Source organism: Ictidomys tridecemlineatus, chromosome 8 (assembly GCF_052094955.1).
Source record: "Ictidomys tridecemlineatus isolate mIctTri1 chromosome 8, mIctTri1.hap1, whole genome shotgun sequence".
Classification (NCBI taxonomy): domain Eukaryota; kingdom Metazoa; phylum Chordata; class Mammalia; order Rodentia; family Sciuridae; genus Ictidomys; species Ictidomys tridecemlineatus.
This window is the reverse complement of record NC_135484.1, coordinates 119682279-119693641: the sequence shown is the minus strand read 5'-3', so window position 1 is coordinate 119693641 and position 11363 is coordinate 119682279.

The following is an 11363-nucleotide window of genomic DNA, read 5'->3' as shown; positions in this document are numbered from 1 at the left end:
CCAATATATAGTGCTATTTCTCTCAGGCCAGGAATCAAATTGGAAATGAAGTGGCCACATGCTCTCTTGCCTCTAGGGACTTATTGGCAAAATTTATGCTTCCTGTACCAGTACCTTTGTGTTTTGCTGGCTTGAGTTCTAACATCCACAGGCAGGAATACTGCCACCATTGAACTGAAAGTTAGGCCAAACCAACAACCAATCAACAGAGTTACTGTGCTGGCTGAAATGAAGGATGCTGACTATTTAGGGGAAATTGAACCACTATCTCACAATGGAATGAGGGAAATGGGTCTGGAGAGCAGTAATCCCTGTGGCCCTCCTCAAAATGAAATTAGCTTTAAGCATTTTGCATTTGTACTTGTATATATATGTACAGTTTTGATTTGCATTTTCCTGAATGCAATCTTTATTATTTTAAAATTTCATTTTAAAAATGTACAGTTAAACAATGAGTGGTATTCCTTATTACATATTCATTCATATATGTGCACAATTTAATTTGGTCAATTTCATTTCTTAGTAACTCATCATTCTCTTACCTCCACTCTCCCACTAGTCACTTTCCTTCCTCTACTGGTCTCCATTCTAATTCCATTACTTTCCCATCCCTTCTGAGTGTGGCATTTTGACTTAACAAACTTCTCAAGTTCCATTCATTCCCCTGCAAATGGCATAATTCATTCTTCTTTGTGGCTGAAAAAAAACACCATTTTGTGAATATACCACATTTTCTTCATCCATTCATCTGTTGGCAGGCATCTAGCATGGCTCCATAATTTGTCTATTGTGAATTGTGCTGTAATAAACAGTGATATGCATGTGTTACTATAGTATGCTCCCTTTAATTCGTTTGGATAAATCATAAAGAGTAGCATAACTGAGTATTATGTTGGTTCCATTCCTGGACTTTTGAATCAGCCTCCATACTGATTTCCATAGTGGTTGTACTAATTTACAGTCCCACTGACACTGAATAAATCTTTTTTCCACAACCTCATCAGTATTTTTATTATTTGTATTCTTGATGACTATCATTCTTACTAGATTAAGACAAGATTTCAGTGTAGTATTGATTTTTATTTTCCTGAATGCAAATCCCTGTAGCAAAAGATGTTGAACATTTAAAAGCCATTTGTATTTCTTCCTTTAAGAAGTATTTATTTAGTTCATTTAGCTTTTGGGGGGGTGATACCAGGGATTGAACCCAGAGACAAGCACTGAGCCTCATCCCCACCCATTTTAAAATATTTTATTTACAGACAGGGTCTCACTGTGTTGCTTAGGAGCTTGATAAGTTGCTGAGGCTGGGTTTGAACTCACAATCCTGCCTCAGCATCAGAGCCAGGGGATTACTGTCTTGTACCACCAAGCCTGGTCCATTTAACCATTTATTGGTGGGTGTTTTTTTTTTAGTTTTTATGGGATTTTTTATTTCTTTATATGTTCTGAATACTTATCTTGTTAGAAGAGTATCTGGCAAAGATTTTCTCTAATTCTGTAGGCTCTCTCTTCATGGTCTGAATAATTTCCTTTGCTGTTCAGAACCTTCTTACTTTGATGCCATACATTTTATTAATTCTTGGTATTATGTCCTGAGCTTTAGAAATCCTATAGAGAAAGTCATTCTCTTTGTTTATATGGAAGAGTTTTACCCTGCTTTCTTCTAGCAATTTCAAAGTTTTTTGTTGCAATTCCTGGGTCTTATTTCCATTTCAAAAATTGACTTTCGGACTGGGTGAGATATTGAAATGTAGTTTCATTCTTCTACCTTGGATATTTGTTTTTCCCAACACCATTTATTTAAAAGGCTGTTATTTCTTTCATGCATGTTTTTGGTGCCTTTGTCAAAGATCTGATGACAGACAACATCTGTCTGGATTTGTCTCTCTGTATTCTATTCTGTTGCATTGATCTATGCATCTATTCTTATTTCAGTACCATGCAGTTTTTGTTACTATAGCTTTGGAGTATAATTTGAAGACAGGTATTGTGATGCTTCCAGAATTTTTTTTCTTAGAATAGTTTTGGGACTGTTTTTGTGGGAGTTTTTGTTTGTTTGTTTGCTATGAATAATATAATTGAATTTTGATGGGGACTGCATTGAATCAGTAGATTGCTTTTGGTAATATGGCCATTTTAGCAATACTAATTCTGTGTATCCATGAACATGGGAAAGCTTTTCATCTTTTACTGGCTTCTCAATATTTTTTCTCAGTGTTGTTAATTTTCAATGTAGAGATTGCTTATTTGGGATTTTTTTAATGTTGATACTCATAGTTATAAACTTTCCTCTGACAGCTGCCTTCTTAGTCTCCTAGAGATTGTGATATATTTCTTTTCAGTTGACGTAAAGATTTTTAAAAGTTCTCCCCTGATATTTTCTGTCACTTGTTAAAATGTCCAAAGTGCATTGCTCAATCTCAGTGTGTTTATATAGTTTCTATAGTTTTTATTGCTGTGGATTTGTATTGATTACATTATGATCTGATAAGATGAAAAAAATTATTATTTTTATTTGCTAAGACTTGTTATTTGATGCAATATATGATCCATTTTGGAGAAGCTTCCATGAGCAGCTAAAAGTAATGTGAATTTGATTGTTGTTGGCTGAAATATTCTAAAGATATCTGTTGGGTACATATGAATAAATTTTTAGGCCTGAAGAATCTTTTATGAGTTTATACCTGAATGCCCTATCTATGTGAAAATTGTATTGAAACCACCTAGTATTTTTATACTGTGGCGGTCTATCTGAGTCTTTTGATCAAGCAGTATCTATTATTTGTAATTAGGTGCACTGACATTTAGAGTATAAATATTTACTCTGTTTTCTCTTGGTTTTGGATTGTTCTATTTACCAGTATAGATTTTCTCTTCTGAGTAATTTTGGCTTGAAGTCTACTAAGTCGGATATGAGTAGCTAGTCCTACTTACTTTAGGGTTCTGTTTACATGGAATATAATTTTCCATTCTTTCACTTCAGCATTTGAATATTTTGCCTGTGTCAAGGGTCATACAAAAACCATACAATGAGGTCTTATTTTATTTAACACTTTGTGACAGCATCCATATTTCAATTGATGATGTGACCACTTAAATTCCTATAAAGAGAAGAGAGATATGTATGAATTCTTGCCATTTTGATTGATTTCTAATGTTTAATTTGATTCTATTTTTTATTTGCTTAGCAACACTTGTGGGAAGTCACTTTTTTTAAATTTTTTTGATAGTTGTAGATGGAAAGAATACCTTTATTTGTTTATTTTTTATGTGGTGCTGAGGATCAAACCCAGAGCCTCATGCATGCTAGGCAAGCACTCTGCCACTGAGCTACAGCCCCAGTCCGAGAAGTCACTTTGAATGGTTCGTGTTCTCCATCCCAGAGCAAAGAGGCTTTGACCATCACTACATCTCATAGTGACCTGGACACTGCCCCAGTCCTGGAAGTTTGAGGACACATCTTCAGATGTAGGTGTGTTGCCCCATGGACTGAGCTAGGCTCACCTGTTCCTTTGTGATATTATCCTTTTGCCCTGTTTGGGATAGAATGTTCTATGGAAACACTTTGTGTGTCCCCTTCTCTTGCTCTGCCTTTGGGTGCAGACTTCCTAGATGATGTCAATCAACCTGCTGACAGCAGACATAAGAAAGCTAGACTCAACCCCCTGAAACCTGACCCCTTGCCTCATTTGAATGGCTTCTCCTTAGCTTGGCTCCAATGTACTCTTTCTTGCTTTATTCAAAATACCTGCATTCTTGGGTCTCTTGCTGTCTAATATTGAACTTTAGTGAATTCCCTCAGGCACCCACTTCAATGAAACACAGCACTCCTACTGCTTCTATTCTGAGCTGTGGAGCAAGTGGAAAGTACAGCCTTCCTCTATTCTGCCATCTTTGATTCCTTGTTCTGTATAAAAGTTAAATATTTAAGTCATAAAAACATGGATCCCATTCTTTGCTCCAAGAAGTAAGAAATGGGTCTGGGCACAGTTTCAGAGAGCAGCAGAGAGATATTCTTCACTACCTGCATCTTCCACCTGGCTATACCCCTGGAAGAGAGAACAACATGATCTTTCAACATCATGTCTCATCATTGACAATATACACCCCTTTTCTCCTCAAGAGAAAAACACATTTAAATGTGGATTTAAGACCCCTCCCACTCTGACACTGATCACTGACCTCAGTAGTCCCTATCTGGCTGGGCACCAAGATGGCTGGTGGGCTTGTTACAAAACACTCAATCCTGTCCACCGACCAAATATCCCAGATCAGTAGGCTGGACTAAGGAGAAGGATGGAGATGCCCTCTATCCTACTGCCAAAGTGCCAACCTCACCTGCATTTCCAGGATAGATCTCAGTTCAATGTCTATGCTGAGTGCCTGCCATGTCCCTTCTCTCATATGCCCTTTCCAGAGTTCTCTGCTGCTCCACTGAGGGCAACTCCATCCTTCTCCTTATGCAGTCTGATATAAGGGGTGCACCACTGACTCTTCCTTCTTATACCCCAGCTTCAGTCCATTAGGAAGTGCTGGGAAGGTAATCCACAGAAAGGATCTAGGATCCAATCACCCCCACCATTTCCACTACTGACACACCAGAGATGAGACTGGCCTCTCTAGTCAGGAACAGAACACTGGTTCCCTGCAGTTTCTACTGCCTTTCTTGATTCTCTTTGGCATTGTCTTCTCATCATAGAATCCATAGTGCCTTCTACAACACAAGTCTTTTTATAAGGGAAGTTCTATTATGATCCTCCTGTGCTCAAGCTGTCTTCTAACTCTCTTACACAGAAAAAAAGATTCAAAGACTTCCAGGAACTTTCAGACCTACAGGATCTGAACACATCATTGCCTCTACTCGGTGATCCTACTCAGGGCACACCAGAGTACTTACTCTCCAATGACCATGGGGACATGCTCCTGCTCCAGTGCATTTGCATGCTGTTTCTCTATGACTGGAAAGAACTTGATCCTGGCATCATCAAGATGATTTCTTATGTCTTCATCTAAGTCATGTCCACCTGCTGAGGGGTGGATATCAGTTTTCTTAGTCTCCACAGAGGTTAAAAAATCATGGAAATTACCACAAGCCAAATGACTTTATGAAGTTTCACTTATGACCTCACAGTTATGTAGGTTCCAAGTCCCCCCCACGAGGCTCACAGGGTCAAGGTATCACAGGTCTTTGTTCCTTACTGGAGGCTCTGGTGAGGAATCTGCTTCCAGGGTGAATATGGTTATTCTGAGAATTCAGTCCCTATCTCCTGGCTGACTGTCATGCAGGGGCCACTTTTAGCTCCTACAGCCCTCTCTCAGGTCCTCATATGTGCCCCATATAACACATCTCATCTTTCTTCCACTGGAAATTCTTATGTCCCCTCTGCTGCATCTCCTCTGCCTGCCTCTCCTGTAGCATCTCTCTGAATCCAGCCAGAGGATGATCTCTGCTTGGAAGTTTTACTGTTATTTGATAGGGCCACCCAGGACAATCTCCCCATTTTCAGATCTTCACTTTGGTTGCATCAATAATGTCCCTTTTTTAAAAAAAATATTTATTTATTCATTTATACTAATTAGTTATACATGATAGCAGAATGCATTTTGATTCATAGTACATAAATGGAGAACAATTGTTTTCATTTCTCTGGTTGTATGTGAAGTAGAGTCACCCATTCGTGTCATAATACATGTATCTAGAGTAATGATATCCATCTGATTCCACCATCTTTCTTACCCCTGTTCCTCCTCCCTTCCCTTTCCCCTATACAAAGTTCTCCAATTCCTCCCATGCCCCCCACCCCATTATGGGTCAGCATCCACTTATCAGAGAAAACATTCAGCCTTTGTTTTGGGGGGGATTGGCTTACTTCACTTAGCATGATATTCCCTAACTCCATCCATTAACCTACAAATGCCATAATTTTATTCTATTTTAATGCTGAGTAATATTCATTATATATATATAATATATATATATATTACAGATTCTTTATCCATTCATCTACTGAAGAGCATCTAGATTGGTTCCACAGCTTAGTGGATTGTGCTGATGTAGCTGAATCACTGTAGTATTTTGTTTTTAAGTCCTTTGAGTATAGACCAAAAAGTGGAATAGCTGGGTCAAATGGTGGTTCCATTCCAAGGAATCTCCATACTACTTCCCAGACTAGTTGCACCAATTTATAATCCCACCAGCATTGAAAAAGTGGGCCTTTTCCCCCACATCCTTGCCAACAGTTATTTTTTTCTTGCATTCTTGATAACTGCAATTCTGACTAGAGTGAGATGAAATCTTAGAGTAGTTTTGATTTGCATTTCTCTAATTGCTAGAGATATAGAATATTTTTTCATATATTTGTTGATCAATTGTATATCTTCTGAGAAGTGTCTGTTTAGTTCCTTGGCCCATATATTGATTGGGTTATCTTTTTTTTTTTGGTGTTAAGTTTTTTGAGTTCTTTATATATCCTAGAGATTAGTGCTCTATCTGATGTGCATGTGGTAAAAATTTGCTCCCATTCTGTAGGTTCTCTCTTCACTTCATTGTTTGTTCTTTTTTTCATTTTTTATTTTAATTTGTTATATATAACAGCATAATGCATTACAATTAATATTACACAATTAGAGCACAATTTTTCATATCTCTGGTTGTACAAACATAGAGTCGCACCATCCGTGTCTTCATACATGTACTTATAGTAATAGAGTCCATCTCATTCCACCTTCCTCCTTATCTGCAAGCCCCCTTCCTTCCCCTCCTTCCCCTTTTCCCCTTTGCCCTATCTAGAGTTCATCTAATCCTCCCATGCCCCACTGTATTATGAATCAGCATCCTTAAATCCATCCCATTTATTGATTCTTGATATTAATTTTTATGCTATAGGAGTCTTATTAAGGAAGTTGGGGCCTAATCTGACATGATAGAAATTTGGACCTACTTTTTCTTCTAATAGACACAGTCTCTCTGGTTTAATTCCTAGGTCCTTGATCCACTTTGAGTTGAGTTTTGTGCATGGTGAGAGATAGGGGTTTAATTTCATTTTGTTGCATATGGATTTCGAGTTTTCCTAGCACCATGTGTTAAAGGGGCTATCTTTTCTCCAATGTACACTTTTGGCATCTTTGTCTAATATAAGATAACTGTAATTATGTGGGTTAGTCTCTGTGTCCTCTATTCTGTACCATTAATCTTCAAGACTATTTTGGTGCCAAATACCATAACATTTTTGTTACTATTTCTCTGTAGTATAGTTTAAGGTCTGGTATTGTGACGCCACCTGCTTCATTCTTGCTAAGGATTGCTTTGTCTATTCTGGGTCTCTTATTTTTCCAGATGAATTTCATGATTGCTTTTTCTATTTCTATAAGGAATGTCATTGAGATTTTGATTATAATTGCATTAAATCTGCATAACACTTTTGGTAGTATGATCATTTTGACAATATAAATTCTGCCTATCCAAGGATAAGGGAGATCTTTCCATCTTCTAAGGTCTTCTTTAATTTCTTTCTTTAACCGCTATAGTTTTCATTGTAGAGGTCTTTTACCTCTTTTGTTATGTTGATTCCCAAGTATTTTTTTTTCAAGGCTATTGTAAATGAGGTAGTTTTCCTAATTTCTCTTTCAGAGGATTTGTCACTGATATACAGAATTGCATTTGATTTATGGATGTTGATGTTATATCCTGCTACTTTGCTGAATTCATTTATTAATTCTAGAAGATTTCTGGTAGAAATTTGCAGATCCTTTAAGTATATAATCATGTCTTTGGAAAATAGTGATAGTTTGAGTTCTTCTTTTCCTATTTGTATCCTTTTAATTTCTTTTGTCTTTCTAATTGCTCTGGCTAGAGTTTCAAGAACTATGTTAAATAGAAGTGAAAGAGGGCATCCCTATCTTGTTCCAGTTTTTAGAGGGAATGCTTTCAATTTTTTTCCATTTAGAATGATGTTGGCCTTGGGTTAGCATAGATAGCTTTTACAATGTTAATATATGTTCCTGTTATCCCTAGTTTTTCTAGTGTTTTGAACATGAAGGGTTATTGCATTTTGTCAAATGCTTTTTCTGCATCTACTGAAATGATCATATGATTCTTATTTTAAGTCTCTTGATGTGATTAATTACATTTATTGATTTCCATATGCTGAACCAACCTTGCATCTCTGGGATGAACCCCAATTTATTGTGGTGCACTATTTTTTTAATGTTTTTGCATTCAATTTTCAGAATTTTATTGACAATTTCTACATCTATGTTTATTAGAGATATTGGTCTGAAGTGTTCTTTCCTTGAAGCATCTTTGTTTGGTTTTAGAATCAGGTGATACTACTGTCATAGAATGAGTTTGGAAGTGTTCCTTTTTTACTATTTCATGGAATAATTGGGAGAGTCGGGTATTAGTTCTTCTTTAAAGTTCTAGTAGAACTCTGGTCCTGAGTTTTTCTTGATGCTTTGATGGCATCTTCTAATTTATTGCTTGAAATTTATCTGTTTAACTTGTGTATATTTTCCTGATTCCATTTTGGTTGATAATATGACTCTAGAAATTTGTCAATGTCTTCAATATTTTCTATTTTGGGGAGTATAAATTTTCAAAATATTTTCTAATTATCCTCTGTATTTCAGTAGTGTATGTTGTGATATTTCCTTTTTCATTATGGATTTTAGTAATGTGAGTTTTCTCTATCGTTCTCTTCGTTAGTGTGGCTAAGGGTTTATCAGTTTTATTTATTTTTTCAAAAAAAAACAGTGTTTTATATAATTTCCTTCCTTATCCCTTTGGATTAACTTAGTCTTGAAGTCGATTTTATTTGACCCAAAAGGGTCTACAAAAAAACTACTAGAACTAATAAATGAATTCAGCAAAGTGGCAGGATATAAAATCAACACACACAAATCAAAGGCATTTCTGTATATCAGCGACAAAACTTCTGAAACGGAAATAAGGAAAAACACTCCATTCACAATAGCCTCAAAAAAAATAAAATACTTGGGAATCAACCTAACAAAAGAGGTGAAAGATTTATACAATGAAAACTACAGAACCCTAAAAAGAGAAGTAGAAGAAGATCTTAGAAGATGGAAAGATATACCCTGTTCATGGATAGGCAGAACTAACATCATCAAAATGGCGATATTACCAAAAGTCCTCTATAGGTTTAATGCAATGCCAATCAAAATTCCAATGGCATTGCTTGTAGAAATAGATAAAGCAATCATGAAATTCATATGGAAAAATAAAAGACCCAGAATAGCAAAAGCAATTCTAAGCAGGAAGTGTGAATCAGGTGGTATAGCAATACCAGATTTCAAACTATACTACAGAGCAATAGTAACAAAAACAGCATGGTACTGGTACCAAAACAGGCGGGTGGACCAATGGTACAGAATAGAGGATACAGAGACTAATCCACAAAGTTACAACTATCTTATATTCGATAAAGGGGCTAAAAGCATGCAATGGAGGAAGGATAGCATCTTCAACAAATGGTGTTGGGAAAACTGGAAATCCATATGCAACAAAATGAAACTGAATCCCCTCCTCTCACCATGCACAAAAATTAGCTCAAAATGGATCAAGGACCTTGATATCAAATCAGAGACTCTGCGTATGATAGAAGAAAAAGTTGGCAACGATCTACATATTGTGGGATCAAGCTCCAAATTCCTTAACAGGACACCCATAGCACAAGAGTTAATAGCAAGAATCAACAAATGGGACTTACTTAAACTAAAAAGTTTTTTCACAGCAAGAGAAACAATAAGAGAAGTAAATCGGGAGCCTACATCATGGGAACAAATTTTTACTCCTCATACTTTAGATAGAGCCTTAATATCCAGAGTATACAAAGAACTCAAAAAATTAGACAATAAGGCAACAAATAACCCAATCAACAAATGGGCCAAGGACCTGAACAGACACTTCTCAGAGGAGGACATACAATCAATCAACAAATACATGAGAAAATGCTCACCATCTCTAGCAGTCAGAGAAATGCAAATCAAAACTACTCTAAGATACCATCTCACTCCAGTAAGATTGGCAGCCATTATGAAGTCAAACAATAACAAGTGCTGGAGAGGTTGTGGGGAAAAGGGTACTCTTGTACATTGCTGGTGGGACTGCAAATTGGTTCGGCCAATTTGGAAAGCAGTATGGAGATTCCTGGGAAAGCTAGGAATGGAACCACCATTTGACCCAGTTATTGCCCTTCTTGGTCTATTCCCTGAAGACCTTAAAAGAGCGTACTACAGGGATACTGCCACATCGATGTTCACAGCAGCACAATTCACAATAGCTAGACTGTGGAACCAACCCAGATGCCCTTCAATGGATGAATGGATTAAAAAATGTGGCATTTATACACCATGGAGTATTACGCAGCACTAAAAAATGACAAAAATCATGGAATTTGCAGGGAAATGGATGGCACTAGAGCAGATTATGCTTAGTGAAGCTAGCCAATCCCTAAAAAACAAATACCAAATGTCTTCTTTGATATAATGGGAGCAACTAAGAATAGAGCAGGGAGGAAGAGCAAGAAGAAAAGACTGACATTAAACAGAGGCACGAGATGGGAGGGAAAGAGAGAGAAAAGGGGAATTGCATGGAAATGGAAAGAGACCCTCATTGTTATAAAACACTACATAAAAGAGGTTGTGAGGGGAATTGGAAGAAAAAACAAGGAGAGAAATGAATTACAGTAGATGGGATAGAAAGAGAAGATGGGGGAGGGGGATAGTAGAGGATAGGAAAGGTAGCAGAATACAACAGTCACTAGTTTGGCACTATGTAAAAATGTGAATGTGTAACCGATGTGATTCTGCAATCTGTATTTGGGGTAAAAATGGGAGTTCATAACTCACTTGAAACTAATGTTTGAAATATGATGTCAAGAGCTTTGTAAGGTTTTGAACAACCAATAAAAAAAAACAGTGTTTTGTTTTGCCAATTTCTTCAATTGTTTCTTTTGTTTCAATTTCATTGATTTCAGCTCCAAATTTAGTTTGTAATGTCCCTTTCACCATATGATACAACCTCTTCACTCTTCCAAAGATTAGGGTGTGGGAAACTCTGGGAACTATTCGTCAGTCCCCGCTTCTTCTTGTGTTGAAATCAGTGAGGAGCAAGGAGATAGCACTTTTGAGAGGGTGAGGAACAAGGAGACGCTAAGAGTGCAGAGATGGGGAAATTGCCTGGGGTGCCTGGGAGTGCCCATGATGAATGGAGTTGGGGGCTCCCATTTAAGACAGGGTAAGGTATTGGGAATGGGGAGCAGAATGGTCTGAGAACTCAATGTGGAGCAAGGACCCCACCCCAGCTGCTGGCCCAAGAATACATTGTCCCCATGGAAACC